This window comes from Marmota monax, unplaced genomic scaffold (assembly GCF_021218885.2).
Source record: "Marmota monax isolate L192 unplaced genomic scaffold, Marmota_monax_Labrador192_F-V1.1 WCK01_AAM20220418_F8-fsc00253, whole genome shotgun sequence".
NCBI classification, from domain to species: Eukaryota; Metazoa; Chordata; class Mammalia; order Rodentia; family Sciuridae; genus Marmota; species Marmota monax.
This window is the reverse complement of record NW_026695237.1, coordinates 2,877,135-2,894,593: the sequence shown is the minus strand read 5'-3', so window position 1 is coordinate 2,894,593 and position 17,459 is coordinate 2,877,135. Positions and strand designations below refer to the sequence as shown.

Here is a 17,459-nt window from a genome sequence, read left to right as displayed (position 1 = left end):
TAGCTGTATATAAAATCAACACTCATAAATCAAAGATATTTCTGTACATCAGTGGCAAATCTGCTGAAATTGAAACTAGAAAAACCACTCCATTTACCATAACTCAAAAAAATATACTTGGGAATAAATTTAAAGAAAGAGGTGAAAGACCTCTACAATGAAAACTACAACATGCTAAGGAAAGAAATTAAAGAAGACCTTAGAAGATGGAAAGGTCTACCTTGTTCTTGGATAAGCAGAATTAATACTGTTAAAATGACCAAACTACCAGAAGCACTTTACAGATTAAATGCAATTTCAATCAATATCCCAATGACATTCCTTATAGAAATAGAAAAAGCAGTCATGAAATTCATCAGAAAAAAAATAAAAGACACAGAAGAGCCAAAGTAATCCTTAGCAAGAAGAATGAAGCTGATGTCAATACTATTTCAGACATAAAACTATACTATAGAGCAATAATATCTTAAACAGTATGGTATTGGCACAAAAAAAGACCTGTAGACCAAAGGTACAGAATAGAGGACACAGAGTCTAACCCACATAACTTCAGTAATCTTATATTAAACAAAGGCACCCAAAATGTACATTGGAGAAAGCTCTTCAACAAATGGTGCTGGGAAAACTGGAAATCCACATGTAAAAAAAAAAAAAAAAAAAAAAAAAAAAAACCTCCCTCTCTCACCACTTCAAACAGAAATGATTCAATCCCCTCACACGTGAATAGGAATGTGCTCAAAAAAAAGTTCTTCTAGAAAATATACCAACAGTACATAATTTCAGAAGAAACTTCCCTATGTTTTAGACCTAAATTTACCTCTGAGCCACAAAAGTTACATTAACAGTTTTTGACCTATTTTAATAACAGATTAACTTTGCTGTTTTGGGGGGGATACCAGGGGCACTTGGCCACTGAGCCACATACCCATCCCTATTTTGTATTTTATTTAGAGAGGGTCTCACTGAGTTGCTTGGGGCCTCACTTTTGCTGGGGCTGGCTTTGAATTTGCAATCCTCCTGCCTCAGCCTCCTGAGCCACTGGGATTCCAGAGGTCGGCCACTGTGCCCTGCAAGCTTGCATTATTGTTTCCCAGGATTATCCCACATCAGTGGTTCAGAGGTATAAATGCTTCAATTACTGCCAAATTATAGTTCCCACAGCCTCCTTAACATTCAGAAAAATTCAATCGATGGTTTCATAATGTTATAATTGTTCCATCTTCTTCTAAGAGTTTTTGATCTGAAGCTTGTTTTTCAAGTTCTGTGTTTATGTCACTTTCTAGGGGTGCTAAGCTCTAATTCATGAGAAGGAATAAAACCATATTGCCCAGACTCAAAACTGAGTTCTATTTGTCTTAAGGATTCCAGGAAATGCCTTTGGAATCTCTTGCTGTGCTCCATTGTCTTCAATAATAATGTCCTCTTCATCGCTCTCTTCATCTTTTCACTCAAAGCTTGGTTTCGTCTGCTGTGGATAGCTAAGAAGGCTATTATTGGTAGACTGGTCAGAGCTACTGGAATTCCAGCTTTTCCTAACAACATTATTCCTCTGGTTTGCTGGTCTCACTGTTATGATGAGGTTGCAGCTGTTTGCAGTCAACACATCTGTTACTTGGTCAATACTATTCCCTGAAAATTCCATACCATTAACTTCTAAAAATGTCATCATTTACAGTTAACAGTCCTGTGCTTTGAGCCAGATATACTGAGAGGATGCTGGATATAAAGATCCTAGGGACCTTCTCTAGGTGGTGTGGTGTTACCCTGACACTTGAGCCATCCTAGATGTAGAAACCAGGGCAATTCTCAATGCCATATTTGTAAAGACAAGCCTGATGGTGTGTTTCTGGGAGCATATCCATTTCTATGATGGAAGACAGAGGCATGGCTTTTTTCTGTGGTTATCTGGACTGAACACATTAATTAAAACATTCTTCATCGTTATCAGCATGTCTGTACTGAAGGCACTGCTTCTTTCTTTTGTATAAAAATCCTAAACAGTGGATTGGCTGTTGACATAGATTTGTGATAATTGTCATTATTTATAGGCAGCAAGTCTCCCTGGATGTCTGCATTGACTATCTTGTGAACAAATTTCTAGGTTTTGATCTTTCCAGCAAAAATTGATGAAACTCAGCTCCAAACTTGCTCTTCACCTCTGTGGTGCCCAGGCAGCTACTGCTTGCCCAGTGCTGGTGGACACTGTTTAGGCTGAGGCACAGCCCCATGAAACTCCTCAGGCTAGCTGCCACTCAGGAGAACAGACAGCTAGCACACAGCCAGTGGGCTCAAGCAGGGATGGGACCCTGGACACCTTGTCACAGGCACCTGCAGATGGGGCAGCTGCTGCTTGGGCAGGACAAGCTCAGCTAGACTTGGCAAGCTGCTCACCTGGCAGGATCCAGGGTATGACTGGCTGCAGGGCCAGCAGGGATATGAATCCCTCCCTCTGTGCTTCATGAGAATGCTAACATTTTCTTGCAGAAGTTTAATAAAGCTAATAGATATGAACATCTCTAAGCTATAGGCACCACTTCTCATAAGAGAGCAATACTGGCAAATTCATTCAATGTCATTTTCACTGTTAGCTCTACCATATTGACCTTTTCCTCTTTGGTGACTTGGCATTTAACCCAAAGGCTGGTACACAGTAGAAGCTTAATAATTGATCAAATCACTATATGAATAAATGGCTGTCCCATGCCCAGGATATTAAGGTTGGAGGGGTAATAGAGACAATATAGTTAAATCTCTATTAAAAGCTTGAAATCTAAATGTTTGCAGTGATTAATTCCTGCTTGGTTGCTTCCAGGGACAGGAAACTCTCTATCACATTCCCACAGCAAGTTTTAGCTATGCAGAATTCTGACTGCTAAAAGCTGTGCCCTTCAGGGCCACATGGAATAGGATAGGCCCTCAGAAATGTCATTCATAGATTTGTCACTTAATGAAACACTTTTTGGCCAACTGGGGGATCAGGGTACTATGATGGTGGTTATATGAGCCTGAGAGTTGGTTGTCAGAGTTCACACCCAGGCCCTGCCACTTCCCACATGTGTGAATATGGACAATTTATTATATGAACTTAAGCAAGGTTCCTGGCCTCTCTGACCTTCAGTCTTCTCATCTGTAACTGGGTGGTCAAGGAGACTTTATCTCTGCTTATTGTCCAATGAATTTCAAAAGGAAGAAGGTACATCCAAAATCAGTTTGTCTGAATCTATTAAAACATAAACAGGTTCTACTTTGTTAAATTACATTGTTTTGTTATTGGAAAGGGACTACTTTTTTATACCCATCTAAGCCACACGCATCTCTCACTTGGACTGGTGAAGTAGACACTTCCATTTGCCCCCACAGGCCTGTTCTCCACTCAGCAGACCACCAGTCTTGTGATCACATGGGCCTTGCACAAAATCCCTAGATGGTGAACAGTCTGGGGTATTTCTGAGTCCTCCATGGCCCTGAGTGCTCTGGTGACCACTTTTTAAAATATTTATTCTTAAGTTTTATGTGGACACAGTATCCTTATTTTACATTGTTGTGGTGCTGAGGCTCGAACCCAGTGCCACGTGCATGCTAGGCGAGCACTCCACCACTGAGCCACAACCCCAGCCCCTCTGGTGACCTCTTCATCTTACCTCCTGGCACCTTGGCCTTCTCCCCTGACCCTGCTTGGGGTCCATTCTAACCCACATATTTGCTCTTTCATCCAGCCTTGGCCTAAATGTTTCACTCATTGAAGGTGGGGCTCCCGAACCCATCTATCACCTCCTGCTTCTCACCTTGTTTTTTTTTTTTTTTTTTCTCAAAACTTTCCAGGTCTTGACATCATATTATCTCTTTGTTGTTTCTTATTTGCCATCTTTCCTGATTGACTGTCATTGCCACCATCACTGAAAGAATGTGACCTTATGATTGGAGCCATAGGCTATAACTCTGGCACAACATTGCTCTGTGTCCTTGGGCAAATTATCTGGTCTCTCTGAGCTCCCATTTTTTACATCTGTAAAATATAGACAGCACTTATCCATTAGGATTCAAATAAGTTTTGATACATGCCAAACCCTGACAGGATGTAAGAACTCCACACATGCCAGCCACTCTTCTTTCCCCTTTCTTGGGTGGGTGTGGTGATGGTCCAGGAAACTCAACCTTGACATTGAATAAAACACTCACTCCAAGAAAGAGCTCCCCTATAGCATAGTGGCCTTCTCATCTCATAGTAAGTGCTCAATAAACATGAATTGGATGAACAATGGGACTGTTCAAAAGAACAACAGATCTTCCCCGCCAGAGCCTTTCAACTCAACATTGCTTGAGAGGCATATGAGATTTAAAGGACCAAAAAGGGGCAGCTTCAAGACAGTTATTTGGAATTGATATCATGGTCATATCATCAACATCCTCATTGTTGTTTTTTATTTTTTTTTATTTTTATAGTTGTAGATGGACAGCATGTCTTTATTTTATTTATTTATCTTTATGTGGTGCTAACGATTGAACTAAGTGGCTCACACATGCTAGGCAAGTACTATGCCACTGAACTCCAGCTCCAGCCCCTCCTAATTGTTTTTTTAAGAGCAAATTCCTTTTTTTAAGTTGGCAAAACTATAAAGGCTTTTCTTTGCCCAGTAATTAAAGTTCTGTATTAACAGTGTGAAATGGTTAGTTGATGCAGCTGTGTAACACAGTTGAAAATGGAAGTATCTTACCAGTTAGGGAAATCTCAAAGGAACACCTTGATGTAGTTTTGTCCTAGGTCTTTTCTTCATGAACTCAGAATGAGGCAGACATCAGTGATACCATATTGTAGACACATTTTAATTACTAATTATTTCACTGTGCCTTTACTTTCTACCCTATGCTTTTCTCACATAATTATGAATGTCTTTTCCTTGTGATAGTCAATCGTGATATTCCCTGATGACTTTATCAGAATACCCTGTTATCTTTGCAGGGATGTCCCCCAATCTTTGATTAAAGAAATTCATCAACGCTTTCCATTCTCCTGATACAAACATTGGTACAGAAGTCATGGGACCCAGTTAGGCTCATGATACAAAAGGAAATTATGCTGAGAAATAGGAAAGTTTTTTTTTTCTTTTAAGTATGAGTTATTAGAAGGTGTTCTGTAACCTGATGGTGCAGAATGAGGCTTCTTTCTTCTCATGAAAGAAGACTCTGGATCAAACTGTACTTGAAGCTTACTTTGAACAGTAACTTTGCAGTCATAGAAGCCAATGAATTCCTCTCTGGCCTTTTGTTCCTTTGTTGTTGGTTGGTTTGTTTTGTTTTTAACACCACTTTGAGTTGGGTTTTCCATATTTTACCACCAAAGACTCCTCAAAGACATGGAGCAGTTTAACTTCCTAGACTCTCCTGGGTCAACATATTTAATAAAGGTTAAAGTATAAAGGACTGTAGACCTCTTATCATTTGGGGATTGTGGGCAGGAGGTGAGGGTGATACACCATTTTCCAAATGTCTTGGTTTGTATTCTGTCATTTTCACCCCTGACTTTCCTGTTCCCCATGCACCCCTCGCCCCCACATACCATAACTGGGTCCCTGGCCCTCTTTCTTCCCAGGGTCCCTGGAGGCATTGCTCACAGAAAATGACAAGGGTTTCAGTTGATTACACCCAACTGGGGGAAAGTCAAATGGAGTTGGCTGCTAAAAAGTTCCACACTCACCCAGCATAGCTGAAACAGTAGGTATGTTCAAAGGGGTCTGCCCTACAGTGAGCCCTATAGTTGGGATGCCCAAAGCCACTCTTAGGGTACACATGCTTACCCTCTCATTTTATCTTATTATTATTTTTAATGGACAGATCAAAATTATATGTGGTCATCATGTACAACATGCTATTCAGAAATGAATCTATACATGGAAACTAAACCAAACTTGTTAATGTATGCATTCCATCTTGCACTTAATTTTTATTGGTGAGAGCACTTAAATTCTAGTTTCTTCACAAATTTTAAGAATACAATACAGTAATCTGGGCAGGCTAGTGAATGCCTATAATCCCAGTGGCTGAGGAGGTTGAAGCAGATGTTCAAAAGTTTGAGGCCAGCCTCAGAAACTTAGCAAGGCCTTGAGCAACTTAGTGAGAACCTGTCTCAAAATATAAAATAAAAAGAGTGGGAATGTGGCTCAGTGTTTAAGCATCCATGTATTCAATCCTTGGTACCAAAAAATTAAAATAATAATAATAATAATACAATACACTTGCCACCCCCTCCCACTTATCCATGGCTTTGTATTCCATGGTTTCAGTTACCCATGATCAATCACAAAGTTATGAAATGAAAATTTCCAGAAATAAACCACTCTTATTACAATTACTGTTACATTTGTTCATTTTATTATTGCTGATGTTGATCTCTGACTGCACTTAATGTATAAATCAAACCTTATCATTTATGTGTATGTACAAGAGAAAACATAGTCTATGCAAAGATTTGGTGCTTTCCATGATCGCAGCTTTGCAATCCTGGAATGCATCACTCAAGGATAAGTGGAGGCTGCTGCATGTGGTTGTCCACTGTGGTCACCATCTGGTGCAATGAATCTCTTGAACTTATTTCTACTGGTATGGTATAGACAAGTGTCCCCAAAGACTGATGTGTGGAAAAGACTTTATCCAAGCCTGTGGAAATATTAGGAGGTGGTGGCATGATGAGATCCACTCTGCAAATACACGCCCTTAAGTCCTGAGCAAGAGATACTGAACAACTATTGCACTCTGCAATAACTTGGGCTTTACCTCTGCCGGAATAATGAGGCATGGCTCCAGGAGTAGGTGTTGCCTGGTAGGGTTGAGTTACACTCACCTGTTCCTTTGTAATCCTACCCAATGCCCTTTGTCAGATAGAATGTTTTAAGACACAGCATTCCCCAATAAAATCCAACTCCAGAATGAGTTCCCCCTCTCTCTCGTCAGCCTCTCATAATTTTCTCTTGCCCCCCTGGTGGGAGCCTGAGGCCAGGAGCCAGGGAAACCATCCTGAAGCTCATATAAAAAGTTATTCCATGTCTGCATGGTATTTTGCATCACCCCAAATTCACATGAGTGATTTTGGTTCAGTTGCCTAGGCTGGATGGGGTGGGGTGGAGGTGCAACAGTGGCACCTTTAAGAGGTGGTCCTGGGAGAGGAAGGTAGGTCATTGGGGCATGCCCTTGAAGGTGATTTGGGGACAATCAGACAAAGATTCAAGAAAAGCATCCCTTTTCTTTGTTTCTTCAATGCCACTGGGTGAGCAGCTTCTACTACCAGGAGCTCCAGCTCTGATGTTCTATCTGGCCACAACCCAATAGGGCCTACCAACCATAGACTGTGAAACCACTAACATTCTGAGCCAAACTAAAGTTTTCCTCTTTATAGACTGAATATAGGAACAGGAAGCTATCTAACACACCATATTGTTTTAAAATGAGAAAATATGTCAGAAATGGTGGCACTTTCCTGTGTTACCAGTGGTTCAGAAAGCAGAAGAAGGAGGTTCACAAATTCAAAGCCAGCCTCAGCAAATTAGTGAGACCCTAAACACTTATCCAACCCTGTCTGTAAATATAAATATACAAAGGGAAGAAGATATGGCTCAGTGGATAGTTGCCACTGGGTTCAATAAGTGCTACCAAAAAAAAAAGACTCACCAAATTTTCAGCTTTCCTGATGATCCTGTTTACTACAATTCCCCTCTGGAATCATGACTCTGAGATTGGCTTCAAGAAAGTCTCTTCCATTGAACTTCCCATCATTCACTTCCAATCAAAATCATGCTACCCTGGTTTTGATTCTGCTCAAACAGCATAAACAATTCTCCTGTGAAATGATGGCAAAGCACATGACAACTACAACATTCAAAGTGAAACAGGCTGACATTGAGCAATTTTGGATTGAAAGCATGGAGATGCCATGTTCTGATATGAAATTGCACTTGCTTTCTCTCCACATTGAGTGTTTCTGGGCCTTAGGTCCCGATTAGTGCCCACTGTGACATCCTGGCCACTCTCCAGATACCTCCTGATATCACAGACAGGCATACTGACAGCATTGTGACATCACTGTTCCCAGGCAACCAGAGAGGCTTCAGGTTCTGGCTGCTTCAGACAAAGATTCATGAAAAGAACCAGGTCAGCTGTGATGATATGAAGAGAAACCAAGTTACCAAGCCCCAGGGGCATGTTATTTTCAAGAAAAGCTTGAAACTTCTTCTCCCACTGGAAATGAATTGAGGGTCTGTTGGTGGCATGGCTCATCTAGTCTATGGGTGAACCATCTCCTTCCAGACCCAGGACCCCACTGAAGCCCGCCTGCCTGCACCCCCCCCAGGGCCTCTAGGAGGCTCAGTCCACAATTGGCCAAATCAGGCATGCTGAACACTTCCATACCCATATCCTGCTGCAGACAGTTGTGACCCCACAGGACCACTGGACCTGGGAGGGGTATGGGAGGGACATGAGGATTACCCAGCATAGCACTGGCCCCAGTGGCATTGACCCCCAGCCATGATCCTCCAGGCCATGGCTCACCCAAGGTATTCTCCAGTCACAGAACTGGCCTAAGGCCCTACCAACCACAGAGTGGTGGCTATTGATATCTGAGGGCAGTGGCGCATCCAATGCAGCTCGGTGGGTGATGGGAAGTTTGAGCTTGAAAACATCACACAAACTCTGGTGGGATGCATCTCCATTCATAGAAAGCCAACACAGGTGAGAGCTCAAACCTGCAGAATGAAATCTAAGGGTACATGAGTGGTGGCAGGAGTGAGTCACTGAGCATGTGTGAGGAGGAAAGGAGCAAGCTAGCAAGCCAGCATACCCGTTCTGTGCACCCCCAACACCAGCCAGGCCCCACCACAGCTGCTGCTACCGTGCACCAGGGCCCAACCCAGAAACTCTCTTTGACTGAGTTTCCAACAGTCCCTTAAACTGACCTTTAGGTGCACAAATATCTGACCATTTGGTTCATCCTGCAGATTTCACTGGGTTCTGATTGGATGTGTAATGATACACATAAGCCAGGTTTTGAAATACCTGCTATTGCTCCAGAGTCAAATTAGAAGAAACTAAGATATTTATTCACCACCTATTGCCTCATTTCCTCAAAGAACCATCACATATTCCTAATGCTAAGCAGAACAGAGGGAGAAAATGAAGTGCCATTTTGTTATCACCTCTAGGTTTCCCAGCTGATGTGGAGGTTGATTTCACCCTGCCAACTTCTAACAGGCCACTTAATTTGCATACAACCAGGAGCCTGGACCAGAAGCTTATGACTACCCAAATATTAGTGCATGTAATCCTTTGAATTTCACACCATGTGTTCCTTGTTAACATCATTTCTTCAAGAATAGGCTGATTAACACCCCAAATAAGCTCTGTCATGTGAATGTTGTTACCTATCAGTTACTGATAGTTGTCTTACCCCCAGGGATGCCTACTTTCAAAAAAGTCAAGCTCCCTGAGGAAGCACTGAGGATTCCTACCCTAGCTTCCTGCTGAAAACTCTGATTGTAGGGATGCTTCCATCTGAAGCCTCCAACTTTCCCAACCACATTCTGTTGATGTGATTCAACAGAGGAGAAAAGGTTGAAAAGCACTGGTAATCTGGAATATCTGAAGAGGTCCAGTAGGTCAGGTGACTAGATCCCTTCCAGTCTTACCTCTGTGGAAACAGAGGAAAACCATCCCTATACAAAACCAATCACTGTCTGAAGAATTTATACTTTCATATTTGAAAGCACTACTGCCAGATATATTAGTTACCTGTCAAGACCCACAGTCATGGGGTGTGTCATTATAGAAAGATTCATCCCAGTCTCAGTAAGCAATGAAATTGCTGTGGCTGAACTCTGATCATACAAAACCTTCAGTGATCTCTGGTGGCATGGGGCAGTGGGAGAGGCAGGGACATCTGGATATATTTTCAGGTCATTATGACTTAAAAGTGTTGGGTTAATTCAAACCCTAACCCCAGCCCTCTAGAACAACAAATAATTTTTTCATGACAAACCCTTCTTCCTCCTGGGCATTCTCTAGCAAACATACTAACCAGCAGATATATGGTCAAAATGAAAGGCCCAGATATAGTGGTGGTTCTGGCCTGTCTTCTCAGGGATTGGGGAGGCTGAGGCAGGAGGATCTGGAAGGGAGTTCAAACCCAACTTCAGCAAATTAGGGAGGCCCTAAGTAAACCTGTGTGTAAATATAAATATATCAATGTCATGGCATATGGCTCAGTGGATAATTACCCCTGGATTCAATATGTGGTACCAAAATAATATTAGTAATATTTTTAAAAACTCATTTAATTTTCACCCATCATATGATCCAGTTTTCTGCAACTCCAATTTGGAATCATGGCACTGAGATGAGTTTCCAGAAAGTTACTTCCATTCCAACATTCACTCGCACTCTAAATCCTGTTTCTCTGTTTTTTAATCTTCTCAATGAAATGCCGAGCTGTGGTAACAATGCTTCTGGGAAACGACTGCAGGAACTGTGGTAACAATGCTCCTGGGAGTATGACATTCAAAGTTGAAATGGCTGGCATCCATCAACTTTGGATCAAAGGCCTGAAGATTTCTCTCCCCTGTGGGTCTTTTGGGCCTGGGCCTTGGGCACCAAGGGTCCCGCTTACTGTCTGCTATGACATCCCAGCTGCTCTCTAGCTATCTGCGGATGTCACAGTCCAGACTGGTAGTACTATAACGTCACCATGCGTGGGAAAGCAGAGGAGCTTCCAGTCCTGGCTGAATCAGAGGAAGATAGAAGCCTCAACTCAGCTGTCATGATAAGATGGAAGCCCAAGAGACTGATCTCCAGGGGATTATTCTTTACAACACACATGACCCCCACTTATTCACACTGGAAGTAGAGCGTGGGTCTGCTGGGGGCGAGGCCCATCTGATCTATGGGTGATCCCATCCATTCCAGGGCCTGGTCCCTGCTATTGCCCGCTTGCCAGCAACACCATTTAAGGCCGCTAGGAGGCGCAGTACACTGTTCTCTGCGCTAGGCATGCTGGGTGCTTTGACACCTGCATCCTGCTGCCCGCAATGAACCCCAAAGGGCCAGTTTCCCTGGGGAGGGAAGAAAGGCAGCGGGAGAATGCTACGATCACACAGTATAGCACCAGCACCAGCCACATTCCCCTCCCACCCTGCTTCTCCATTCTGGCTCTCCCAGCATTTTGCCCAGTTAGCAAACTGCCCTACTTCCCCATCAGCCACAAGGACTGGCGGTTGTCGACAGCTGAGGGTGGTGGCACATCCAATACAGCTCAGGGGGTTGTGGGATGTTTTGTGGAAAACTTCACCTAAACTTTGGCGGGTTGCCCCTCCATTCATAGAAAGCCACTAGCATTGATAGCTTGAATCTGTGCAGAATAAAAGCTGAGGGGAGGTGGGTGGTGGCTGTGCTTTATAGTGAGGGCCCATGGGAGTGAGTCACTCAGCATGTGTGAGGGAGGGAAGGAGCAAGCTAGCAAGGCAGCATCCTCAGCTGTGCATCCTCTGCACCAGCCAGGCCTCATTACTGCTGCTGCTGTTGCTCTGCATCCAGTCCCCATTCAGAAGTTCTTTTTGCCTGAATTTTTAAGGATCCCTTAAACTGACATTTAGATGCAGAAATATTTGGCCAATCTGGCTTAATATAATGGTTCATCCTCTTGGCCTGACTCTAGCCTCTCAGACACAAGGAACAGTGAGACAATGCCAAAGTTTCTTGCAGAAGTGTCTGGAGGAAACAGACTTCATGTGAATGTCACAGCCCCTGGCACAAAGATGCTTCAAAAAGGTTTGTGTGATGAATGAAATAAGTGCCTGTAATTCACTTGATAAACACACTCATCCAGTGCTTCTTGTCAATTTTACACATGCACAGCACTCAAGGAGAGGAAATATACAAAGATTCTAAAGCCAAATATTTAAAAGGGGAAGAGCTAAAGACTTTTCTGTGGAGAACTAATACCAGAAAGGAGTTAAAAATGAAAATCTAAATTCTTTTCATAGACACTGAAAGAAATTGTATTAATGTTAATGGTCTCCTGAAAAACACCAGTAAATTAACCAGCTTCAAAATACCATAAATAAGAACTAAGTTAAGCAAAGATAAGAACTGACAGTATTCAACTTCCAAGGGACCTAAATGCACTTGCAGCTTCTGAGCTATTTCCCTTTGCTTGCAGTGTCCAGCAGATGACTCGTGCTGATTTTGCTTTTCTGTCATGAGACCTAGGAGTGAAGGTTTTCATTATACAACATCACCATCATCCAAGTATCTGAATTAACACAAATTCCAATTTTGAAAGACATCACTGCATGATATGTCTCCAAATAAATAAACACCATAAAACCCTACAAATATACATAAATGTAGACCTTAAACTGGCCAAACATGAATTTGAAAACCAGAAAAGTTTTATTAAGCCACAAGCATGGTATGCTAATTTTTGACCCACTAAAAATATATCCTAAACCATTTCTAAAATACAACATCCTTTATCTTCTTAAATTGTTTTTTAGCCATTATAAATTTTTACATCCCTAATGCCTGTGATTTAGTTAGCTTAAATGTGGATTGTTCCAAACATGTATTCATGTTTGATGCCTTAACCTAAGAAGACTAATCATCAATTTCCACAGAAACATTTATAAGAGATAATAGCCTCCTACACACAACTCTATACAGCATAACTGAAAAAAACATCCAACAAATGCACAAAAGAGTATGAAAACATTTCATAAGAGTTGTGACTGAATGTACACTGATACACATAAGCCAGCCTTTTAAATTCCTGCTAGGGCTCCTGAGTCACATCAGAAGAAACTAAGATATTTATTCACTACCTATTCCCTCATTTCCTCAAAGAAACATCAAATTTTCCAAATGTGAAAGAGAACAGAGGGACGAAATGCAGTGCCAAGGAGCAGCTCTCTTTTGTCATCACCTCTAGGTTGCTCAGCTGGTGTGGAGGTTGACTTCCACCCTGCCAACTTGTACCAGGACACTTAATTTTCATACACCCAGGGAGTCTACTACAGAAGGCTACTACAGCCTAAAGATTTATGCAAGTGCTCCTTTGAATTTCATGCCATTAACTCCTTGTGAGCATTCTTTCTTCTTCAAGAATAGGCTGATCATATGTTTCATGTGAATGCTTTTACCTAACAGTCATTCATAGTTGAGAACCCCCAGGGATGCTGCTTACTATCAAAAAGGCAAAGTCACTGAGGAAGCCCTGAGGACTCCTACTCAGCTTCCTGCTGAAAACAATAATCATAAGGATGCTTTCATTTGAAGCCTGATACTTTTCTAACCACATTATATTGATGTTATTTAACAGAAAATAAAAGATTGAAAAGTATTGGTGATCTGGAACATCTGAAGAGGGTCAGTATGGCAGATTACTGGATCTTCTTCCAGTCTGACCTCTATGGAGAGCTTTGCAGAGCAACCATCCATGGAAAAAAAAAAACAATTGAATCCAAAGCCTTTTAATCCAAAGTTGATGGATGGCAGCTTTTCCACTTTGAATGTCCTAGAATTTAGTCTTTCTTATTTGAAAGCAATACTTTCAGAAGCTGTAGTTACCTGTGGACCCACAGTACTGGAGTGTCATTATAGAAAGAGTTGTTCCAGGTTTTGTGAGCAAGAAAGGGTTTGTGCATAAACTCTGACCATAGAAAAGCCTGAGTGAGTGATCCATGGTTGCATGGGCCCACAGGAGAGGCAGAGACATCTTGGAAAAATTAAATTTTCAGGTCATTACCATTTAAGAAGACTATTGGCATAATTCAAACCCTAACCCCCAGCTCTTTAGAACAACTAACAAATCATTTATGACCCATTCTCCCTCCTCCTGGAAATGTCCTAACTATAACACTAACCAGCAGAAATTTGCCCAAAAGGAAAGACCTAGATGTGTTGGAGGTTCTCACCTGTCATCTGAGGGACTGGGATGCTGAGGCAGGAGGATCTGGAGTTCAAAGCCAGCCTCAGCAAATTAGTAAGGCCTATGCTATTTAGCCAGACCCTGTCTGTAAATATAAATATACAATTGACAAAGGATATAGCTCAGTGGATAAGTGCCCCTGGATTCCATATGTAGTATAAAAAAATAATAAAAAGCCTCACCAAATTTTCGGCCCTCCTGATGGTCCATTATTCTGAAATTCCCATCAGGAATCATGACACTGAGATGAGTTTCTAGAAAGTCACTTCCATTGAACATCCCTGCATCCACTTCCTCTCAAAATCTAGCTACCCTGGTTTTGATTATTTTCAATGAAATGCCTGTGTTAATTATGTTCCTGTGAAGTGATAACAATGCATATGACAACTAGGGCATTCAAAGTGGAAAAGGCTGCCATCCATCAATTTTGGATTCAAAGGCTTGGAGATTCCAGGCTCTGTAGATTGCTCTTGCTTTCTCTTCCCTGCTGTTCCTTCTAGGCCTTGGTCACCAAGGGTCCTGCTTAGTGCCTGCTGTGACATGCTAGTGGCTCTCCAGATACCTCTGATGTCACAGGAAGGCTGACTGACAGCAGTATGACATCTCCATGCCAGCCCAGGAATAGGAGCTTCTGGGACTGGCAACTTCAGGAAAAGATTCAAGTCAAGTATCAGATCATCTGTGAGGGTATGAGGGAAGACCCAGGCCCCAAACCCCAGGGGCATTTTCTTTTCAACAAATACAACCCCAATTTCTTCCACCACTGCAAGAGGAGCATGGGTCTGTTGGGGTTGTGGCCCATTTGGCCTACGGGCAATTTCACTCCTTCCAGGGCCAGGGACATCTCTGAAGCCCACCTGCCAACACCACACTACAGAACCTCTAGGAGGCGCTGTCTGCAGTTGACAGCACCAGGCATGCTGGGCTCCTTGAAGCATGCATCCTGCTGCAGGCAAGGACCACGCAGGTCCAGTGAACCCGGGAGGGCTGGAGGGCAGTGGTAGGATGTGAAGATCACCCACTGTAGCACTGGCCCCAGCCACATTGCCCTCCTTAATGTTCCCTCACACCCTGGCTCTTTCAAGATTTTGCCCAGTCAGGAAAATGTCCTACCACCCAACCAGCCACATACAGTTGTGGCATTGACATTTCAGGGTAGTTGAGCATCCAATGCAGCTGGGTGGGTTTTGGGTAGCTTGAACTTAAAAACATCACCCAGACTCTGGCGTGGTGCACCTCCATTCCTAGGAAGCCAATACAGGTGACAGTTGGAACCTGTGAAGAATGAACGCTAAGGGGAATTGGGTGGTGGCTGTGCTTTCTAGTGTTTGCAGGAAGAAGAGAGTCACTGGACATGTTTCTGGGAGGTAAGGCAAGATAGAGCAAGCCAGCATCCCATGCTGTGCATTCGTTGTACTAGCCAGCCCTCCCCACCCCCTACAGCTGCCCGCAGATGGAAACAAACTATCAAAAACTGAGAGAATACATTGTCAGGGAACCATAAACTACAAGAGCCTCAAAGGCTGTTTTCCATTCAAAGAAGACAATCTGTTATTGAATCACAAAGGTGTAAACCGGAATGAACACTCCAGTAAAGTTAACTATGTGAGAATACATCAAAGACCTAAAGAACAGGAATACCTTGTGGTGCTTATACCATCTGTTGAGGTCAAATAGATAATTAAAATATCCAAATGGTGGGAAAGGTAGGTATAAGATCCTGACCTTTGCAATATTTTAATATATACACTATTAAAATTATTTCATTTTAGTGTAATCAATGAAATAAATGATACCAAAAGGTATAACAAAAAAATGAGAAAATACAATTGAATTATAAACTTTGCTTGATAGAAAATGTTAAGAATAGGGATTAATGAACCAAGAACAAAAGAGGCACATACAAATCAATAACATGATGCAAAACTTAAGATCCAGCTGTATTATTAATTACATCAAATATAAGTGCCCATTTAAAAGATAAATATTTTCAGAATGTATAAGCAAACAAGACTTTACTATCTTTCATTTATAGGGAACACACTTTAAATATAAGAATATAGAAAGATTGAAAATGTATGAATGAAAAAAGGTTCTACCATGCCTATACTAAATATATCGAGATACTGAATTTCCTCAAACTATTGTGTAGTTATAATGTATTTCTAATCATAAATCCCAGATATGTAAGTGATGATGATGTGGGTGATTCTATCTTGATCTGAGTGACAGTCACCAAGTGAATGCACGGTCATGTGCCACCATCAAGGATTTTTGATGACAGACCACATGTAAAACTGTGGTTTACCCCAAGATTTTATTGCCTGGTAATAATGTTGCCTTCTTGGTTAGCATAAATACACTCTATTGTGTTTACACAATAGGAACACCACCTAACAAGCCTTCTGTTGTTAACCAATATATGGCTTTGGATTACCTAAAGTTTATCAGACTGCACAATTAAAATTTGTGGGTATATACGTGACTGCATGACCAATGTAATTCTGAAACCTGTACACTCAGAAAAATGAGAAAGTATATCCCATCTGATTCAAATCTATGATATGTCAAGATCAATGTACTGTCATGTGTAACTAATTAAAACAAATAAAAAAATTGTACAAATTACTGTATAATAGTTTACATGGTAAAATCTACATGTAGAATATCTGTTAGACACAAAGCACTATCTCAGAGAAGATGTAGTATACAAACTCAAGCACTGTCTTACTCCTGCTTTCAATAATGGAGATGCCTGACTTGTCTAAAATTCATGTAACAAAACTTTGGGGTTAGTATTTTTAGAAAATTCATGCAACGTTTTCCTGCTTAAGGGAAAGCTAATAGCAACATTTTACTTAAGATATGAATTTCTTAGCACTATGCTTTAACATAATTGTCTTGATTCTAGTTATTGATTTAATTCAACATATTTTAAAATATGAGAATCAAGCTTAGAATAAGTTGGATTATTTTACTTGTCCTTTTATTTATCCACTCATTTTATTTTTTTATTACTTTTTTATGACACTGGGAATAAAGTGCAGGGGTTCTCTACCACTGAATTACATCCCTAGGCCTTTTTATTTTCTGACAGGGTATTGCAAAGTTGCTGAGGCTGACCTTGAACAGGCAAGCCCAAGATTCCAACAGTACTCCCCAGGCAAATTGGGGCTCCCTGCTGGGCACACAAATGCTCTATGAAGAGCAAGGATCCAAGTGCAGATTGGGCATCCCACCCAACCCAGAAGTGGACTCACCCCTCTAGTTATAACTGTCATGGAGGAATAGGACCAGAGGTACCACCCAGAAGTCCATACCTAGATTTGCCCCACCTCTCTACTGGGCTCCCCAACTCCCCGGCTTACCCTGGAATTCCATGAGAACACCAGAACACCACATGCTGACTCTCATTATCCATCTCTGACAGCCAAGTGCATTGGAAAGTACCAGTCAAGCCTGGGGTCACCTGCCTTCCTTTCATGTTCCTGCC

General features: G+C 41.8%; 1 pseudogene; it reads right to left on the bottom strand.

The window, feature by feature from the left end:
* Positions 1-1,196: 1,196 nt before the first annotated feature.
* On the bottom strand, positions 1,197-2,228 carry LOC124089460 (partitioning defective 6 homolog beta-like; annotated as a pseudogene).
* Between the last annotated feature and the right edge of the window lie 15,231 nt (positions 2,229-17,459).